This window comes from Protopterus annectens, chromosome 3.part1 (assembly GCF_019279795.1).
Source record: "Protopterus annectens isolate FY-2018-M chromosome 3.part1, PAN1.0, whole genome shotgun sequence".
NCBI lineage: Eukaryota > Metazoa > Chordata > Ceratodontiformes > Protopteridae > Protopterus > Protopterus annectens.
In genome coordinates this window covers 1,117,170,849-1,117,193,002 of record NC_056732.1, presented here as the reverse complement: position 1 = coordinate 1,117,193,002, position 22,154 = coordinate 1,117,170,849, and the positions used below count along the sequence as shown (strand labels likewise).

The 22,154-nt window shown below is 38.7% G+C and overlaps 1 protein-coding gene across 1 annotated transcript in view; it reads right to left on the bottom strand.

Moving 5' to 3' along the window:
* LOC122798379 (DENN domain-containing protein 3-like) overlaps positions 1-22,154 on the bottom strand; it is a 1,373,701-nt gene that overhangs the window by 1,015,770 nt on the left and 335,777 nt on the right. The window lies entirely within an intron of this gene.

Below are 22,154 nucleotides of genomic sequence, written 5' to 3'. Positions count from 1 at the left end.
GTTTGGAAAACAAATTATCAGAATGCTATTAAAGACCCCTCTAATTAGGACTGGGAGAATTTAAAGATCTAGGAACAGAGGACATTTGGACACTTGTTAAGAAAAAAAGTGCTATAATATCATTACAAAGACAGAAAGATCATTAAAAAAAAATCTGGGTATTTAACTTTTCCAAAGCAACTAAAAATTGAGTCAGTAAAAAGAAAACAGCATACAAGAAATTGGTTATTGATAAGAGCATAGTTATAAAGAAAAGATAGGATAAGGTATGTAAACAAGTTACACTTGCTCTGAAGGGAGAAACTGTTGAAATGAAAAGCAGATTGACAAAGAACTGCAAGGGAATTACAGTAGCCAAAATAAAGGAAACTATACAGGCACTCTTAATTTACAATGGAAAAATATGTGCCACACCCAATAAAAAATAAGAGCTCATTGTCTTTTTTTAAAGGCTACTTTCTGTATGGAGGATAACAAATATTTTCTTTTAAAAACACAGTCCTTCTAAGCCACTCAAGACTGGAAGCATGTCTAAAATCCTTAAGTCTCTGCATATAAGCAAGACAGTGGGTCAACATACCTTGACAAGCAGGGGCCTAAGAACCTTGGCAGACATAATGAACTAACCACTGGCACACATTTTAAAACTAGCTTTAATAAAAGTTATGTACCTGAAAACTGGAAGAAAGCCATAATAAAGGCAATACATTAAAATAAAGATGCTACAAGCAATGTTACAAAGTACAGATCTGGTCTTCTATCATGTATTGGTAAGGCACTGGAGAAGTTGGCATTAAACAGGCTACAAAATGACATGAAAGTGAAATGTTTAGTATACATTACACAACATGCCTGGCAGGTCAACTACACCTAGTAACTTGGCCTTCTACACTAATCCTGTTACAATAAAGTAGCTTTTGCATTATTGTAAAAAAAAATTATGTACTCACCATAACATTCCATCTGTGTTGTCCATTTTCATTTATCTTTGACATATGGTGTGACGTCTGGACAATACCCTACCAGAGTGCCAACGATATATGACATCCTTTACTATCCTGGGTCAGTAACTAAGTAGTTTCAATCCTCACTACTGACTCCAGTGTGAGACTGTCACTTAAACAGGAGTAATATTTCACAATTTCCCCTAAGCGCACAACAGGAACATGTTCTATAACCTAGGACTGGACTGTATTCTTCTGTCTACCCCAAATATAACTCCTTATTACACACTCCAGAGCAATGTATCCCAGTTTAAGACCTCTGATACACACATTTAAATAAATTAAATTTCACACATCCAAACACTTCTGGGAAATCTTGACACCTTCACCAAAATAATCTGGTAACACACTGCCACCAGTCAGACAGCCTTCATGCCCTTTTAAAAGGGGTATACATTTATGCAAATTTGATATTAAAACAAATGATAGCAAATTACCTAAAGCAGCCAGGCTTTCAGAGTGGCCCGTGAAGTTATCAAAGCAGGTATAAGCACTCTCAAATCACCAAAGAAAACACTGATTGACCAGCCACAATGTAAGTTAATAAAAATATTTAATAATTGTTGCTCATCTTGTGTATTCAAATAAGACGATGAGGCTTGGGTGTTCATTTAGGATGTTTATTACACATAAACACATCAGGATGGATGACTGGAACATTAAACTTAAACGAACTAACTGACTGACTGCTACACACATACATGCTTTCACTCTGACTTCTTACACAAAATGGCACTCTGCTTGCACATGCTCTGTACTTATATGCACATGCCCATAGACTGAAATAGCTCTTATAGCTACAACACACGCTATGATCTACATCCTCCTTCTTTGATAACTTTGTCATGCACATGCAAAATAATAATCAGGCATGCAAATTATATAAAGACAGACAGCAACAATCATGTCCAGGTTGCTGTGTATCTTGGATTAGGCTTTGAGATCTGACCTAACCTCGTAATATAATAATCAGTACTGGGTTTAGCAACAGGGACAGTCACTGGGGAATGCTCTTCATTAGGGACTTCAGGGACATTTTCAGGAATGGGAACAAAGATGAATTGTTCTCTTGAACATGAACATTTGATACCTTGATCTGAGAATTAGAGTCTCCATTACAGACAAGATGATGTAACACCGACTTGAACATCAGCAGTAAATGTTTTTGATTCCGCCTAAATTCCACTCTTTGTGATTCAACAGTGTAAGATCTCGGCTTCTCACATAGATTTTTCACAAATCCTATTCTGTTAAATCCTTTTGCTGTCTGCATCCTCACTCTCTCCTTCTTTTAACAGATTCAGAAGCTTGCTGGTTTTGTCATAGTAGGACTTTTGGGACAAATGCTTCCTTAGAAGTTGAGCTTTTACTACTTTGTTGTTTCTAGCACTTGGAATCAACAAATTCTTACTGAATGGTGGTGTAATTCTGGTTTGTCTTGACATAAGCCTTTGAGCAGGTGAGCCAAGAAGATTATCACAAGGAATGTTTCTGAGATTAAACAAATTGAGAAAAATATCAGTTTTGTCTCGTTTGGATTTCTCCAACCGTTTCGCACTTTGAACTGCACATTCAGTCAGCCAAGCCCTTAGACTGTGGATACTCAGGACTATTAGTAACATGAGTCCCGTATCTCAGCAAATCTCTTGAACTGCTGACTTTTAAACTGTGCACCATTGGCAGAAATGACTTTGTGCTAACTACCATGGACAGAAAAATGTCTCTTCAACTTCATAATGACAGTATTGGAAGTTAGGTTAGGAAATAGGTCAATCTCAAATGAATATGAATAAGAGTCGACTAATACAAAATAATGTTGACCATTCCACTCATAAATATCAGTTGTTACAGTCGACCAAGGTAGTTCAGGAATCTGATTTAGCTGACATGATTCTTTTTGTTGATGCGGTTTAGTACTATTACAAATAGAACAAGCTGAGATTTCCTTCTCAATGTCTTTTGACATAGAAGATGAAAATACTAGTCCTCTCGCCCTTCTTTTGGTAGAATCAGTTCCTGAGTGACCTTGATGCAAGGATTGTGGAATTACCACTTTTGGACCTTTCATGATGATATCATCTTCCATCAAAATCTCACCTCTATAAAGAAAATATTACTACACATCTAATGGTAAACAAGATAGCTTCGTAGGCCATCCTTGACTGATAAAATGGTTGAGCTTCTGAAGAACTGGATCTGAAGCTGTGTGAGCGCATCAAGACGTGTGAAAGAAAAATTTCTCACTTCCATGACTTCAATATCAGTTTTCTCATTGTCACCTCATTGTCATGCTTGTCAGTTGTTTGTCTGGGCGATCTAGATAAAGTACAAGCAAGATAAAGAAGTTCACCTTTTGTGCAGACAATACTGAAACTGTACTTTTGCAATTTTAACATCATGCATTGCAATCTGGTTGGAGCTCTGTGTATTGGTTTTCTCAAAATAATAACTAGAGGTTGGTGGTCAGTATAAATCTGGATAGGTCAACCATAAATGTAATCATTGAGCTTCGAATAAGCAAACACTATTGCCAAAAGCTCTGTCTGAGTTTGTGTGTACTGCATCTCAGTTTAGGTTAGAGTTCTAAATGCATAGGCTACTGATCTGCCCTCTTGAAGAATGACTGCACCAAGACCCAAGTTAGAAGCATCACACTGGGTCTTGTGACATCATAATATCTCAAAGTGTGTGGACTGACAATTTTCTGTTTCACAACATTAAATGTTCTTTGGTGTTGGTCTAACCAGGACCAAGTTACTTTTTTGCATATCAGCTCTCTTAGCAGTGCTGAAAGCTCACTTAAATCTGGAATGAACGTGCCTAAATAGTTGAACATGCTAATAAAACGTTGCAAGGCTGTGGCATTATCTGGAGCTGGCATCTCAAGAACTGCCTCTTATTTGGACAGATCTGGTCATAAGCCTGAACTAGTAAATAAATGACCCACATAAGTAACTTCTTTTAGCCTGAATTTACATTTCTGAGGATTCAGTTTACAATTCACCTCATGAGCATGTTCTAGAATGTTCCTGAGGTTTCTATCATGTTAGAGTTCACCATTGCCTCCTACAAGAATATCATCTACTATAATAGCACTTAGATAGCCAGAAAAAAATTGCTCCATCACATGTTGGAAGACTTCACTGGCAGAATTTATTCCAAATGGCATTCTCAGAAATCTGTACCTTCCAAATGGTGTACTGAAGTGGTTAGCAGGGAAGATTTTTGATCACACAAAATTTGCCAAAATGAAATTTTTGCATCTAAGACAGAAAAAACAGTGACGTGGCATGAGAGCAGCAATTTCTTCAACTGTTCGCATCTTATGATGAGGACGTTTGAGTGCTTTGTTCAAATTTCTTGCAAGTTATGGCTGTTCCCAGCAGAATAGCATGAAAGCACTGCTTAGCCTTCGGTTTGAATCTCTTCACCACCGTAAGTAACAATCTTTGCACACTTTGCCAAATCAAGTTTTTCACCAGCTTTTACTTTAGCAAACATTTCTGCTAACATAACATTGTACTTTGAACCAGTATCAACTTTGAGCTCCACAGGTCTCTCATTAATCTGAACAGTACAAAATACTTCACTCTCTGCCAACAAATCTACTGCATTAACTGCTTCACTAGGTACAGACACACCATCAACATAAAAAGTAGGGTCACAGTTTTCTATTTGATCAACTTGCTTCTTTGAGTGCTATCTCTTAAAAGAATATGCCTTTTTACAAACCCTTTTGAAATTATTTCACTTTTTACATTTGTGGCACTGTTGACTAAAGCTAAGCACTACTCTTGTTTGGGCTCACAGTTTCCTCCACAATTATAACAGTTGACCCAGTGTTTGCCATGGGTTTTGCTAAGTTACCCTCCTGTTTTACTGAGTGTGCTCTAGGTTTTGCTGAAGTGACCATGCCCTTAGGCCTGTATCGCAACCTCATGCTGCATACTATCAACATTAACACTGGAGGGCACTGTAAGCATGCTTTTCTCATTTGTAAGCATATTCGTGTGCTTCTCTATAAGCTCATATATCTGACAAATCTCTATGGCTTTGCCTAAAGTTAAGTCACTGTCTCAAAGCAAGATCTTTCTCACTGCATCATTATTAACACCACACACAAGCCTGTCTTATCAACTCATCTGTCAGATCACCAAATGTGCATGTTTTTGCCTTGTTTCTCAAGTCATTTATATATACTGCAAAAATTTCACCAGGCTTTTGATCTCATGTAAAATATGTGCCTTTCTATTCTAATATTCATTTGAGGGTTGCACATTTCTCTAAATTTATGTTTTAAGCACTCACGGCCTTCCTGTGTTTCTGCCTATACCACAATATGGAGGTCTTCTCACTCCCCTGCAAACACAGCAGGTGCACAAACAAATCAACGTTCTCTTTCAATGGCTTCTGAACCAACTAAATTAAGCAAAATAAATGCTTTTGTACATGCTTCTTTGTCAGAAAAAGCAGCCTGTATGAAAATATCATATTCCTGCTCAAACACTCTCCAGTTTTCTGCAATATTGTTATCAAACACAAGCAGAGCAGGTCTGCGAAATCCCTCTGCCGTGCCAAATAAATTTCAAATACACACCAGGTACTTGTAATAATATTCAACAGTACAACAAAATCTTTGAAATAACTGTACTCTTTGAAAATACTGTGCTATATTCTGCATATACTGCTAACAGTTTGCACACTTAGTTAATGCAAAAAAGTAGTACATTGCAAAAAATACGGTTGTTTTCCTTTTTTCGAACATTTTATATAATTCAGATATTATTTCAAACATTTTCATAATTATTTGAAGTACTTTCAATATAATATCTCAGTTTCGAACATTTTGTTTAATTAGAAATTCGTTTTGAACGCTTTGAATGCTTCGTTTCATATTCATCAAGTAAAAAATCATTTAAATGAGTTTAAGTACCTGGAAATTTTTTATGACCTGTTTGCGAGTCGCTGAGCCTCAGATGATTCACTCTTGTATATTCTTCCATTACTGACTGCGTGCCTCACGGTTTTGACTTTGGATCCCATTTTGACACTATACTGCTTGTCTTACATATTTAAAGAAGATGATGAGGCTTGGGTGTTCATTTAAGATGTTTATTACACACAAACACATCAAGATTGATGACTGGAACATTAAACTTAAATGAACTGACTGACTGCTACACACATACATGCTTTCAGTCTAAGTTGTTACACAAAATGGCACCCTGCTTGCACATGCTCATTACTCATATGCATGTGCCCATAGACTGGAATACCTCTTAAAGGTACAGCACACACTATGATGTACAATAATGAGCAAAATGATTAAAACATAAACAGTAATTTCCAATAAATAAACAGAACTCAATCACCAGAAGAATGAAATAAATACTGAAGGATAGAAATCCAACAATCAGAAAAACTGATTAGTTATAATTTTCCTAGCTGACTAAAGAACACTGTCCCTGATCTAAACTAAATTATTATTACAACAAAGCAAAGGCAGGCTTACAGTTTTTGGTGAGCCCTTTTGGATATCTACTGCACAGTTCAACTGTAAAAACTAACAACTGCTGTTACCTGACAACTACTATATCTGTAACTGGCTTCAGCAGGCTCTTTTATAGACTAGCCTAACTGTCACAACTGTTCCAGTTCTAATTTTCATTTCATATTTTGAAAATTAACCAACAGCGGTTTTCTAAGTTCCTTCCTGTCTTTCAGCCTCTGACAATAACACATAGCAGCTGTCAACATTTTGATGACATCATCTGCAGATCAGCTGATTCTGAGACAGACTGCATTTAGAATCTTCACAAATATGTGCAGTTAGAAATGTAAAAGAAGACTGTTCCAGTCTTTAAAACATTCTGTATAAACAGATTATAAATCAACATGTAAGAACTTATGTACAATATCACAGCTAGTCATGTTGGCATACAATACACAGGTTAATCTGAAATTATGTACAAAACCTTCAGACAGACCTGCTAGCACAAATGACAGTGTCTAATTTCTTCACATGTGTGTTCGGTTCCGAACCTCGAAACTGACTTGGCCGTTACTACAGCTCACAAAAGCCAAAAACTCTCAAGCTTAACCCTTACCCAGAATGCTCCTCTCCTAGTTACCTCAGATCAAGTTTGCTGAAAGACAGGCAGAACAAATAAATCACAAAAGCCTTCATAGAGACCATATCTGGGACCATATAATAATAGCAATAACAATAAGTGATGTGTCCATTATCCATTCCACCAAAAAAAAAGATCTAGGCAACTTAATTTTCTTTTTACTCTAGATAATAAAAGAAATACATTTTTTTGAGCCATCTGGCTAGCATCACTTTGCTGACTGGTTGGCGAATTCTCATAGATGAAACAGCTGGTCGGATTTTCTGAAATTCTTGGTTCTGTGTAGACAGAAATGTAGGAAAACCACACAATGAAAGCCAGATTAGCAAGTTTATTTCTCTAGCACCTCGGCCACAATAAGCCTTCAAGGAGTAATGCATAACATTATCTAAAACCTTATATAGTCCCAGCTCCATCAATAAAACAATTATCAATTAAACAATTAAAATATTTGTTGAAACAAATTTTAAAGTGACATCCATTAAATTCATATAACACATTTCCAACAACATTCTGCATTTAAACCCTTTGGAGTTAATGTATCAAATTTCAAAATAATCATTGTTTCTTTTCTTAAAAGCTTTAATCTACACATTTCTTCATCTAAATATTTCATATCTACCTGTTCTAAAATGGTAGCTTTTAAATTTTCTATACTTCCATCATGATATTTATTAAAATGAAGAGCCAAAGGGCTCTCCATTTTATTTGCCATTATATCTCTCAAATGTTCTAATAGGCGTGTTTTAAACATTCTCTTTGTTTGCCCAAAATAAAACATATTGCAAGTACATGTAATGGCATAAATAACTCCCTCTGTATGACAATTAAATAATCCATTTAAATCAAATCTAATATTATTTATATATAAAAAAGAATTCACAATATATGAACATCCAATACATTTACCACATGGCTTAGTGCCCTTAATATGGATCTGCTGATTTAACTGAACCCCTGGTCTTTGAAATTTAGTATACACAACCATATCTTTGATACTTCTTCCTCTCTTATATGAGAAAATTAATTTTTTTCGTGTCAATTTATCTAACTCTTTAAAACTTTTTAAAAATTCCCAAAAATGAGAAATATAATATTTAATATTATCACTTAATACATTATACTTAGAAACAAAAAATAGATTATCTACTTTATCATCCTTACTAACATTATTCCTATTTAGCACTTATATCTAACATTTAATATATTCTGTTCACTTTTATTAATAATATTTTCATAAAATTTTCTAGTTTTAAACATCAATTTTGTAAGTTCTAATTCTTTTCTAAATATACAGTCTTCGTTACAGAGTCTAGAGATTCTCAAAAATTCTCCAAAGAGTAAAGACTCCAAAGTATGTTTAGGATGACAACTATTTCCCATCACAAAATTATTCACTATTCCAAATTTCCTATGTATGCTAGGCAGAACAAATAAATCGCAAAAGCCTTCATAGAGACCATATCTGGGACCATATAATAATAGCAATAACAATAAGTGATATGTGTCCATTATCCATTCCACCAAAAAAAAAACTTCAAGGGATGCGGAAAGGTGGGAGGGAATACATGAAAGTGGACACCACAGATGGAACGTTATGGTGAGTACATAACTTCTTTATCTGATGTTGTCAATTTTCCTTTTATCCTCGACATATGGGACAGAGACCTCAGCTACCTTTGACCCTGGGTGGACTCAAGAAAGGATATTTCTGAGCACCACTGAACCAAATAATGCTCATCCCCTGAAGATCAGATCCAGTTTGTAATGAGTAATAAAGATATGAGGGGAAGCTCAAGTTGCTGCTGTGCAGCTATCATCCATAGATCTTCTAATCTGAAAAAATGCTAAAGTAGCTACAGCTCTTGTAGTGTAGAATGTGCCTTTAAAGATCTAGGCAGCTTAATTTTCTTTTTACTCTAGATAATAAAAGAAATAATTTTTTTGAGCCATCTGGTTAGCATCACTTTGCTGTCTGGTTGGCAAATTCTCATAGATGAAACAGTGGGTCGGATTTTCTGAAATTCTTGGTTCTGTGTAGACAGAAATGTAATTATGTATGAATGTCTAATAAATGTAAGTAGTATTCAACTTTGTTAGCAAAATTGGTAAATTAATAATCTGATTGATATTTGTCTCTGACACCACCTTAGGCAAGAAGGTAGGACTGGTTCTCAGTGAAACTCTATCTTTATGGAAAATCAGGTAAAGAGGTTTACATGATAAAGCTTGCATTTCTGAAATTCTTCTTGCCACTAAAAATAAAATTTCAGATCGCATTCGGCTGAAGGTTCAAAAGGAGGTTGAACAATGGCTTGTAGCACTAACTGAGATCCCAATGTGAAGTGCAATCTTTGTAAGGGGGTGTTAGCAACAGAATTCCTTTTAAGAAGGCCTTGCAAAGCTTACGAGAAGCCAAAGAGGATTCTTTAAAGCCATTATGGAAATGTGAAATAACAGCAAACTGAATTTTTATAGTAGACCGGGAAACACCAGCTTCAAAAAGTGAAGCTAAAAATTCTAGGATTTTATTGATGGTCGCTGAAAAATGGTCAGTATTGTAATCATGAGCCCAAAAGGTAAACCTCCTCCATTTTTAGCATACAGTTTATGGGTCACTGGCTTGTGAGGTACTAAGAGTATATGACATACTGGCGAAGAGAGAGAGGGATGCCTGACTATTAATGGAACTGGAGAAACCAAGCTGTCAGCTTGAAGTTCACAATGTTCAGATGGATCAATCCCTCTAGATGAAAAAGAAGGTCTGCAGCTAGGTCCAAAATCTAAGGTTGTTGAATCAGATAAGGCCAAAGATAGGGGAACCATATTTGTAGGGGGCAAATAAGGTGTAATGAGCATTACTTTGCTCTTTAACCTGATTGCTTTCTGTATGAATTTCAGAATTAGAGGAATTTGGGGAAAGGCATACAGCAGCCCGGAGGGCCAAATGTGGAGGACAGCATAGGTTAAGTTTAGGTTCATACTAGGCTATCTGCCCAAGGGCATTTATAAGCCAAGCCCATAGTTATGTGGCTTTCGCCACCCCTTTAGTTTGAATAAAAACTATGCCTATCATTTTTCTGTGCCTCTGTCAAGCAGTGACACTGAAGTAATCCCTGGGGTATATCTGCGATCTCCCATCCATTGGTCAAGATTCCTCTTGAACAAGGCCAGCGAGGTGCTCTGCCTCACATGTACCGGGATTTTGTTCCACAGCATAGGGAGTAAAATAAATTCCCACTGTCAGTCTCGAACCCAGGACCTTGGTAACATTAGTCTGTATGACCTACCACTTGCATCTCTTGGTGACTCCCCTAGGGGGGGATCAGGGCAAAGTAGTTGCTGCACTTGTTTAGAGGAGAGACAAATAGGTTGCAGCAAAGCTGGCCCCATTGACGGAAAATCCTTTCCATCACTTTTGGACTCAGACACCACTCATGAGATATAAGAATACACCTGCTTAGTTTGTCCGCTATCACACTGGAACTCACTGGAATGTGCATTGCTATCAGAAAGTGGTTGGAAGCGATCACCCACTGCCACACTCTGACAGCTTCTTGACAAAGGAGGTAGGATTTGGTTCCCCCCTGTTTTATGATGCACCAAACCACTGACGTACTGTCTATTTGAATCACAATTGTTCCTGAAGGAAGTGCAGTCTGAAAGGCTTGCAGTGCTAAAAGCACTGCCCTTAACTCCAGTACATTGATGTGCAAGTTGACCTCAGTGGGGGACCAAGTGCCTTGTACAGTCTTGCCAGATAATGTCCCCCACCCCATCTGGGAGGCATCCGTGATCACTATGGCTTGGGCTTGTAAAGCAACAAAGGGATGGCCTAGAAGAATGTCTCATGAATGCATCCACCAAGCTAAATCTTTTCTACAAAGACTGGTGATCAAAATCAGGTCCAACATGAGTTGGTGTAACATAGACCATCGAGATGCGAACAACCATTGTAGTATCCTCATGTGGTATCTTGCTAAGGGAACTAGAGTTATAGTTGCAGCCATGGGGCACAGTGCTTGAAGGGCTAGACAAGTGGTTGCTTTCCAGTTGCTGATTAGCTTCTGTACCTGAACTCTGATTTTTTGTAGTCTCACTGGGGGAAAGAAGGTATGGAAGTATGAGTATTTAGAACAGCTCCTATGAACTCTAAATTCTGAGTTGGGGTCAATTGTGATTTTTCAAAATTTTGTTATTCCCAGATAACAGCAAATGTTAGGTACATAGTCTATTCTTTCTATCAACTGTTGCCTGGTCAGAGCAGTAATGAGCCAATCGTCTAGGTATGGAAGCACTCAGAATCCCTGCAGTCTCAAATGAGATGTTACTACTGCCATACACTTGGTGAACATCCTGGGGGCTGTGATAAGACCAAAGGGCAGAACTCTGAATTGAAAGTGATTGACTCCCAGCAGGAAGTGGAGTAATCTTCTGGATCATTTGTCCATCTTTATATGGCAATATGCATCCTGAAGATATACTGAGAACATACAATTCTTTTTTTCCAAGACTGGAAGAATGGACTGTACTGTGACCATCCAGAATTTGGTCTGACAAACTGATTTTTCAGTAGACTTAGATCCGAAACAGTCTCCAGTCCCCTGTCTTTTTTGGCACTAAAATGAATCTTGAGTAAATTCCATACTCTCTCTGGTCTGGTGGGACTCTTTGGATGACTCTTTGTTCAGTAGTTTTTTGTATTTCTAGAACTGTGTGTTCCCTCTGACTGGGTGGAATGTCAGGGATTTTCTTTCCTACAGAAAGAGGAAGGGAAAAAGGAATTGTATAGTCTCTGGATATAATCCTCTGCATCCAATCATCCAAAGTTATTTGTAGCCAAGTATTTTGGTGCAAGGACAAGCATCCCCCGACTGCCTCTAGAGGAAGGCAATTGGGCCTCCTTTTAGGAATGCTGGTACGATTTACCAGACAAAGAATCACTGAAACCCTGATTTTGCTGGCCACATCTGCCTCACTGGTGGTGTTTTCCACTAAAGTTCCCCCCTCTGCCCCTGGGAGAACTACTTCCATTTGTGTCCTGAAAAGGCCCTTGGGACTTTTTGAACCACATTTTTCCAATGCTTCTCTGATTTCTAGAGAAAGGTCATTGAGGAGTGGAAAAAAAGATATGCCCACCACAGAAAGGGTCTTTCCATCCTTCTCACTCCTGGATAAACTTTCTATAACTTTTGAGCCAAACAAGGATAATACATCAAAGGGTGCACTGACAATGAAGACATAAATGGTTCCACAAAGTCACATGGGCGCATCCAGGCATGTCTCCTAATGGCAGCACCTGAACCTGCTGCTCTGGTGGTCCCTTCAACTTCATGAGTGAGAAGCCTCATGGATGAATGGGACATGGACTCCAGGGTAGCCAACTGGGAAGCCACCTTTTCTTGGATGTGCACAAAAATGGTTCCTGCAAGGGTATCCAATAACTCTTTGACCAGATCCCTCTGAAGTCTGGTGAAGTGTGCCAAAAAATTCAATTCAAGGACCTTAAGGCAAAGGTCAGTGAAGCATAGACCCATTTCCCAAACCTATCCATCACCTGAGACTCTCTGTTGGGTGGATGAATAGAGGAACTCTCTTCATCCAGTTCCTTCTTTGTGGCTCCTGCCACAACTATGGCATCAACAGCTAATCCTTTGGACCAGAACTGTTTGTCTTCAGAGGTGGACAGAATTTTGTCAGTTCTCCTGGGAATAGGTTCAGTAGTGTCAGGGGCATCCCACACCCACTGAGAGATCAACTGAATGAGCTTGTCAGTGAGTGGAGTCACCCAAGAGGTAGCAGTTTGAGGGCCAAAGGCCTGCAGGTACACTGACTCCTCAGAAGAGGGATTTTGGGACTTCCAGTCACCTCTCTGTTTCAATATTTCCAGGATGTCTCCAAAGGAGACATCATCAGGGGGGTGACTTTGGGGATCCCTCACCTTCATCAAAGTCAGTGTCTTCAGTGACTGATTCCTCTGGGGAATCCAAGTGCTCCCTCTTGCACTTTTTTCTTAGGGACCTCCTCAGTGGGGTGATCTGAGGAGGTATCAGAAGAGGGGAGAATTTTTATCTGAGACTCTAACTGATGCAGTTGGCGCCAGATGGCTTGGAGCTGAGAACTCCAATGTTTCCGGAGAAGTCAGATGAGGAAAACCTGGAGAGGAAAAGGAAGAATCGGTCCCCAAACTCGAGGGGGCTGGGGCCGAAACAGGTATCTGACAACTGTCTTGCCCAAAGTATCTTATTCACCAGCCTCTCCACATCATCTTCAGTTAAGCTCTTGGTGGAACGGATTTAAAAGGAGGAGGGTGGTTTTTGGCCTTTCCAGAAAGGGCAAAGGTAGCCTTCCTGCAGAGAGGTTGATAGAAGGTGAATATGATGTCCTCTGAAGATCTGTAACAGATGGCTCATCAATTTGCTTACTCAGTTTCCGTACTTGGTGTTGAAGTAGTTGATAATGGAAGAGATGTCTGCGCTGAAAGTTTTGGTGTCAAAAAATCAAAGTGCTCCAGCACCAAAATGCAAGGTGCCGAAGACTTTGTCCGATCCAATAAACTCAATTCTGTAGGTCCTTTCAGGACCAAAGTTTTAGTGGAAGAGTCGTTCAGTTCCAATGGTTCTAAAGAAACCGAAGACTTAGCCTTTATTGAGGATGGTGCCAAAGGAGTGGAAGGCACTGATAGGCTTCTCTTTTTTGTTTTTTCTATAATTTTGGAACAGAAAGATGAGTTAAAAGTTAAAGAAACATCAGTCTTACTCCTTACTTTGTCAGCACCAGATAAGGCCTTACTGAAGGCTGATGGAAGCATACCCTTCAAAACAAGTTTATTATATCTTTCCACTAGTGCCTTGTGACTGAAGCTGTGGCAAATAGAGCAGTCCTCTTGAAGGTGAACAGGGCCTAGGCAATAAACATATAGTAAATGTGCATCTGACACAGGAATTTTGTGCCTGCATTTCTGGCACCTTTTGAGGGTCTATATTATATTTTTGAAAGTTTCAAACATCAAACACCATATGGTCGACACCATATGAGTGATGTTTGAAATTTCGAAAATATAATAAAAAAATAAAAATTAAAAAAAAACTATACTTACCTAAATGCTGCAGGCAGGGGGGCTGCGCTGACATCCCCCCCCCCGCTACTCAAATATTCCTACTCCGAGATCACACTGCATTGAAGTAAAGGGAAAATATTCCCTATGGCGATTTCCGTGTTACGTGCGCATGACATTTCGACCAATCGGGTTCGCTCAATACGCGTTCGCCATTTACAATTTTTGATCATGGAATAGGAACCTCTTTTGAAACCAGCAACTTTTGGCTTGTCTACCATACTGAGAAAAATTCTAAAGTTTGTAAATAATTGGCGACCACTGGCCAGTTATGCAAACCATACACACGCATGCACACAAACAGAAAGCTTCAGAAACAGCAGTTTTTAATCAAAAAAGATGCAGCAGTAAGAAAACTATCAACAATGATAATTAAGAATACACCAAGGTGTATGGGAGAAGGAAAAACTATCAATGATCTTAGTTTAGAGTATACCAAAGTGTACAGAAAGAGGAGACCATAAATTTAAAAGTGTGAGAAAGAGGTGGGTAGGTAAATGACTAAAGATAAAGGAGAAAGAAGCAGAAACTCATTCAAAAAAATTTGAATTATATCAAAAAGTTTTACTTAGCTCAAGAGCAACAGTGAAAGCATCTGCCATGAAAGCAGCAAATGAGATCTGAGGTAAGTAGGAGAGGAGCATTGTGGGTGTGGGTAAGCATTAAGCTTCAGAGTTTTGGGCTTTTGCGAGATGTAGTAACAGCCGAGTCAGTTCCGAGGTTTGGAACCAAACCATTATGTCGAGGATAAAAGGAAAATTGACAACATAAGATTAACTGTTTAATGTATAGTATATAATTCAGTGACACAGTTGGCATAATAGTTCACCTCCTATGCACAAGGCATAATGTTCAATCCTGACCTCCACCCAATACCTGTGTGGAGTATGCATGTTCTCCTTGTGTCTCTGTAGGGTTCATCTCATCTCCCAAAAACATACTGGATGTTTCCACCTCAAGCACACACAAGAATGGAGTTGTAAGCAACAGCACAGACTCTAAAGTAGACGTGTCCAACCTGCGACCCGTGGGCCGCATGCGGCCCTCAGAGCTCTTTCATGCGGCCCTCAACCTCTAACTGCAACATCGATGTACGCATGCCCCAAAACACTTTTTTTGTTTTGTATTTTTCGCTCCCGTGACCTGTAATGCTAATGTCAGTGTGCACATGCGCCAAAGCACCCTTCTAGTTTTGTTTTTGAGCCAAAAAAGGGTCAGTGTGTTTACTCCATTATTTTGCGCAGAACAATCAGTGTGTGTGTTCTCACTGAAGAGGGACTCATGTATGGATTTGCCGTTGTTGCCTTTGAAAGGGACAGCAATTTCCTGTGTTAATAGGTAAGTACAGAGTGAGTAAGTGCATGCATGAAAGCAGAATTGTGTGCGTGAAAGTAGAAGAAGAGTGTGTGTGTGTGTGTATGTGTGTGTATATGTGTGCATGACAGAGAGAGAGAGAGAGAGACGCATGCACAAAGAGGCTAACAATGATAAGCCTACCTACTGAACACAAAGAAATTAGCTCACAAATATATCATACATTAAGAGTACACTTACATTAAATTGCGGCTTTCCTGACAGGGAGAGTGTTGTATTGAACATGAACTCATACCTCTTAACTGTATGGATTTTCAAAGAATGTCTGTATTTTTGCCTCATCTTCCAATTCGTGTCTTTTGCTTAGGAAATAAAAGTAGTCATCCAAGGTAATGCAGTTCCAGGGAGTAAGAATGAGACAGCAGCCTAGGGTTAATGGGTCAGTAGTGGACTGACTATGTGGGACTGTAGCATACAAAGTTGTATTGTTTTTTCAGACAAACAAAAAAGCACCTAGTACTGTTTTTTTCATTGGTGGGTTCTAAGCAGTGGTAGATTGGACAACAGTAAGCATATCTTTGGCGGATCATCAATACTGGCAAATCAAGTGGGCACAATGTCATTTTTTAAATGTTAGGGATTTTAGTGTGTATGTGTGTGATTATGTGTTGGAATGCTGCAACAGTAGATGATTATTAAAGACAGAGACTTACGGACTGTGGAGAATATGTTTCTTTGTTTCAAAACCTAATACTTGGGCACGCATGCCAGAAGTAGATTTTTTTAAGACATAGCTTCTTGCCATTTACAGTGGATGGATATTTACATTTAATGGACAATGTATTAGCGTGGGCCTGTGGGGTTCTGAAGGATGCCAAGTCTACCACTGCCAATGTCTTGTAAAGTGACCTGGAAATGGATACTGGGATGTTACTGAAAAAATATAGTAAGTGGGCTTAGAAATATAGTTTAATTAAACAAAGTGTACTTTCAATTTACAGGCCATAATTTAATTTATTTCAGGTAATCCAGATACTGGTAGATTGTATATCATTAGACTTAATTAGGAAGAGCTGTCATTCTGGAGAAATAAGCAGCCCTAGTTTCAGTGAAAGCTCTGTGGTTGCTTGCAGGTAGGAAGTTGCAGGATGTTCATGCAATGTGTTTTATTTATTATTTTTAATGCATTTGTTATTTCAAAGCATGGTTTTCTTTGTTGCAAAAGGAGGCAGGACTGAATGAGCCATATAATGCTTAAATGACAATGATGGGATAGAAAGATTATACGGGATGTATAATGTTCGCAGCTACAGTTATTTCAATGGTGTCTGTGATGCATAACTATTTTTGGGCCTGTGTCCCACTTTTATTTTTCGCTTTGTCCAGATTTCTTGCTCTAAGTTTGAGAGGTATGGTTCCATACTAAATCAGAAGTTGTATTTACCTTGAAAGACTTTTCGGCATAATTATGAAAAACAGAGCCTTTTTAATATATCTGCTTATTTCCAATATAAACTGCCAATTAAGCTACTTTACTTCTTTTGGAATTGACAGGTATGATTCATCTGTTTGGACATAAGCATAGAGTGCTAATGTGACTGATTTCTTGCAGCAGTCTGTGGTTTACATAATCACAATAACTTTTCTGTGTTTCTGGGTGTGTAATCAATTTAACAGTTTTGAAGATGTTTTCCAAAAATAAATAAATATATAATAAATAAATAATCCTCTCTACACTTTGAGCTATTGACAAAGTCTGGGAATTTTTTTTTTTTTTCAAAAGCGAAGGTCAGCATTACAGCTCAGTAAACTGTCAGTCTTGTGAGTAACCTCTGCACAAATTAAAATGTCTGTCAAATGGCTTTAGATTGGAAGGAAGTTTATTTTTATTTATTTTATTTTATTTTACATTTGTTTACCGGGAAAGTCCGACTGGGCATAGGTCCATTTTCAGTGGAGGCCCGGGAAGAAAAGCTCCAAAAATAACACAAAACAATATAATACAATACATGAGAGAGAGACAGCAAATTATGGATGTAGTACTCATACAATATGGCAGAGATAACATCTTATAACAGTGAGAATCATTGAGGTACAGAATAAACTTAAAAACACTTTTTTTACAGTTATAATTACAACAAGGCAAATATCAATGAGTTAAGTTTGTAGGAGAAAGCTGTTTGTACATAGCTGAATATAATTTTGCAAATGGAATTCTTAGTTAAACATGCCCCTCTTCATGGGCAACTAGATTTGAGTAATCAATATTAGATCTTAGCCATCCAGCTGGGAAAGGTTAGTATGCGGATTTTCCATCTGGTTTGATGAAGGCTATGCTACTTGCCCAAGAACTACATTTATGGCTATCCATCCAGCCATCGTGAGGCTGAACTACATTGATAATGAGAGGAGCTTTTTACAGATGTTGAAGGTTTTTGTGTCAAGAACCTGTCCATAAAAAGTGGCTTGCTTATGTTGCAGTGAAAGCTGTGGTCTTTGTAGTGAGCATTTTAAGTATAACTAGTATTTCTAAGGTAGAGGAAGTCTCTTAAGGCAGGATCTTTCTTAGCCTGGAAAGCAAGCCAATGATGAAATTTATAGGGGCTAGTGAGAGACATAGGAAAGCAAGAAGCTTTTTAGTCTGTTTGGATAACTAAGTGAACTTAGTCCTTTGACCTTTTTTGTCAGAAATGGTTGTAGTCTTTCTTTTGGCAGGGTGTTTTGTTGAGGCACATGTCAAAAGGGGCATTGCACTCAATAATGGCTCTTGTAAAGGAAGAATACAGGGATGTTATGACTTCCTTGTCCCTGGATGAGATACCCTTACTAATGAAGTGGGCCATGTAAAAAGCTTTCCTTACAACGGAGACAACGCGGTGGTCAAAAGTCAGGTTTCTATCAACCTGGGTGCCCAAGTACCATACGACTTATTGTGTGCTTACAACATTGTTATTAATGTAATAATTTGTGGGGACATCACTCTCCTCAAAGGGGATGATGATGCATTTTTTGGCATTTAGCTTGAGGCCATATTTCTGGCACCAGTTATTTGTTTGGGTGAGACCCTTTTGTAGCTTATTCAGAATTGTTTTATTAAGTCAGTAATGTGAATTCTTTACTTTATTGCAAATTTGTTGGGTTATTTTTGTGGAGTATAGTATTGCAGGACTGCTGATGTTGACATTTTACATAGTTTTACTGCTGGAATGGTTTTCCCAGTGAGAAATGCTAGTGCTGTAGTGAATATCTGTTTATTTGTAAAAAAAAAATATATATATATATAGATAGATATAGATATTAACTAAGATGTTAGAGTTAACTGTTAGATTAGAGAATTAGAATTAGAATGAGAATTAGAATTTTAAGGCAAATATTAGGCATTTATTACATTTATTCATTGTTCAAATGCACCTACAGTACAGCCAGGAGGTTGACTGTGGTCTTCCGGAGCAACAAAAGAGTTAACTATATGATATATTTTATATGCTGCCCCAAGACCATTTCTGTTCACTCAATGCAGCCCCAGCAAGCCAAAAGGTTGGACACCCTAAAGGGTGCCTATAAGGAGTAGAGCTGTATAGACCAACCACTTTGTGCATCAACTGTGATGTACAGTGCCCTCTATATAGGAGAAAATGGATCACTGACTCCACATCATATCAGGACTAGTCACTTGACAATATAAAATAATTGTCTTGAGGCAATTTGTTTGTATTGATTAATGTCACTTAAAAAAGGCCATGGGTATTTGCCAGTGATAAGTGTGTTGAGGACCCAGCCTATTCTAACCTATGCTAGGGACCCATGTTAACTGTGGAAGTGGTCTATGTGCCCCTACTGACCAGTGTACCCACCATAAACCCAGCAGCCCTGGGTCAATGACCTACTGGTCGACCAGTGTCCAGCTGCTCAGCTTAGGTTACCTGGAATAGCTCTTTTGAGCAACAGCTAGATGTAAAACCAATCAACCTGACAAACATAAACTAAAAATTGCTACACTTAATACAGGTTCACTGACACCGCACAGCTTGAAAGTGGATGATAAGATGGTAAGTAGGAAGTTTGATATCCTCTTTATCCAGGAGACAAGACGGACGAGCAGTGCAGCAAAGCCACTTGGCTTGAGATCCAGAGATTTCTACTCAGGGGGAGGCCAGACCAGAAATTGTATCAGAATTCTGGTGGCAGACAGGCTTCAGAAGGCAATTAGGGATACTATCAGAATTTGTGACAGACCCAGGGCAATCAGACTCCAGGATAAGGATGGGGCACTAATCATAACCTCAGCCTATGCCTCACAGCAGGGTTGTAATAGTGATGAAAAAAGAGTGAATTCAGATAGCAGTTGCAGGACCTACTGGATAAAGCAGGACAATATGAGCTGATGTTAATAATGAGGGATCTGAATGTACATATTGGGATAGACAGAACAGGATATGAGAACTGCCTGGGTCCACAAGAGTGGCGCAACAGGAATAAAGAAGGCGAGCCCATTCTAGACTTCTGCCTGGCAAATGACTTAATGGTGGCCAATACATGATTCAGCAAGAGAAACAGAGTCATAAGATCACATAAAAGAGTGGCCATCATGCAACTAATGGAGGCTTCCTCCTTGTATCTGGGTAGAATCAGACAATACAAATTCATCCCGAGTGAAAAAGTAAGCCCACAGCATAAAAAAACTGCTTGCAGCAATCAGCTGCAATCAGTGGTCAGAGAAGGCTCTTAGAGCAACAGAAACTAGGCTGAAGCCCTGGGAAGTTGATTAGGGAGAAAAGATGAGTTCAAGGAATCACTCAGGACTATAACACCTCAGGAAGAGGAGGAAATACATGGATTTAAGAAGAATGTTAGTGCCTCAAAACGCCCACCTGTGAGGACTATAAAACAGATATCTAGCTGAACCAGGTATGGAAATAATGTACATAAGGAAAGTTGGTGGTGGAATGTAGAAGTGAAGAAAGTCATCAAAAGTAAGGAGTGCAAGAAAAAGTGGGAGGTAGAATTGTTGGGCCAGGCTAAGAAGGAATACTGGTTAGCTAACAAAAAGCCAAACAGAGCAGCTGCAATAGCAAAAAGCAAAGCATTGAGACACTTTACCAGTTTGTTGAAAGAAACAGAGCAGCTCATCATCATTTAACATCAACTCCCCCCCCCCTTTCCCCATCTTCTACATGGGGTCAGGGTGTTGCATCAACTGTTGCCATCTCTCATGATTCATTGTCACTCTCCTACCTTTTCTGACAGTCATACCTGACTGTCGCAGGTCTTCTATCACACAATCAATCCATCTTTTTTCTGGATGCTTTCATTTCCTCTTGCCTTCTTCCTGTATGTTCCAAATGTTCTTTACCAGATTGTCATCTGCTTTCCTGAACATGTACCCAAACTACTGTAATCTGTTCTCTTTTTACCTTCTCTACAATTTGAGATACCTGGGTTTCTGCTCTGACATTCTCATTTCTCTGTCTGTTCCACAGCATGCATCCCACCACCCATCTCAGGCAATTCATCTCCATCAACACTAGCTTCCTCAACTCTTCATTGCCCAGGTTTCTGTACCATACAGTAGTACTGGTCACACCACTGTTTTGTACATCTTACTTTTCAGCTTCTTTGGCATTCCTCTGTCATACAGTATGCCTGACACTCTGTGCCAGCTGGCTGCAGCCCCTCTAATTCAGTACAAATAAAACAGTTGCAATGGCAGCAAATGGGGAAATAAGAAGCTGAAAATTGAGATAGATGGGAAAAGAGTGGAACAGATTAACAGCTTTAAGTATATGGGAGGAGTGGTTGAGAAGGTCAAAGCCAGAATCAGCGGGGCTGCAGCCAACTGGCACAAAGTGTCAGGAGTAGTATGTAAAAGAAGAATGCCAAAAAAAGCTGAAAAGTAGGGTGTGCACAACAGCAGTGTGATCAGTATTGTATAGAAATCTGCACAGTAAAGACTAAGCAGATGAGGAAGTTAAAGGTGATGAAAATGAAGTGCCTGAGATGGGTGGCAGGATGCACACTGTAGGACAGATGAAAAATTAGGACATCAGAGCAGAACCCAAAGTGGCTCCAATTGCAAAGAAGGTCAAAAAGAACAAGATTATGGTGGTTTAGTCACATGTGCAGGAAAGCAGAAGACAACCTAGTGAAGGAGATTTAGAACAGACAAGAAGAAAGCAAGAGGAAATAAGGGTGTCCAGCAAAGAGATGGATGCATTGTGTGAGAAAAGATTTGTGACTGTCAGGCATCATTGTTGATGAAGACAGGAAAGTCACATTGAATCTAGAAAGATGGCAACAGTTGAAGCGACAACCTGACCCCATGTAGAAAAATGGGTAAAGGGGTAGGGGGTTGAGGATAATGATAATTCAGTAACGCCATTTACCTTTGTTCTGTAATCTAATGGATCACATCTGAAAATAAATACATTTTACATGTACAATTTTAAGGAAAAAAATTAAATCCTGGGCACAATACTGCCATAATTTCTGTCATTCAAAGAATTCTTCCAATCATTTCTTTGTTCATTCAACCACTATCCAGTGATAGGAGTTTATAAAAAAGCTCTTAAAGGAAAAAAGTGTCACACC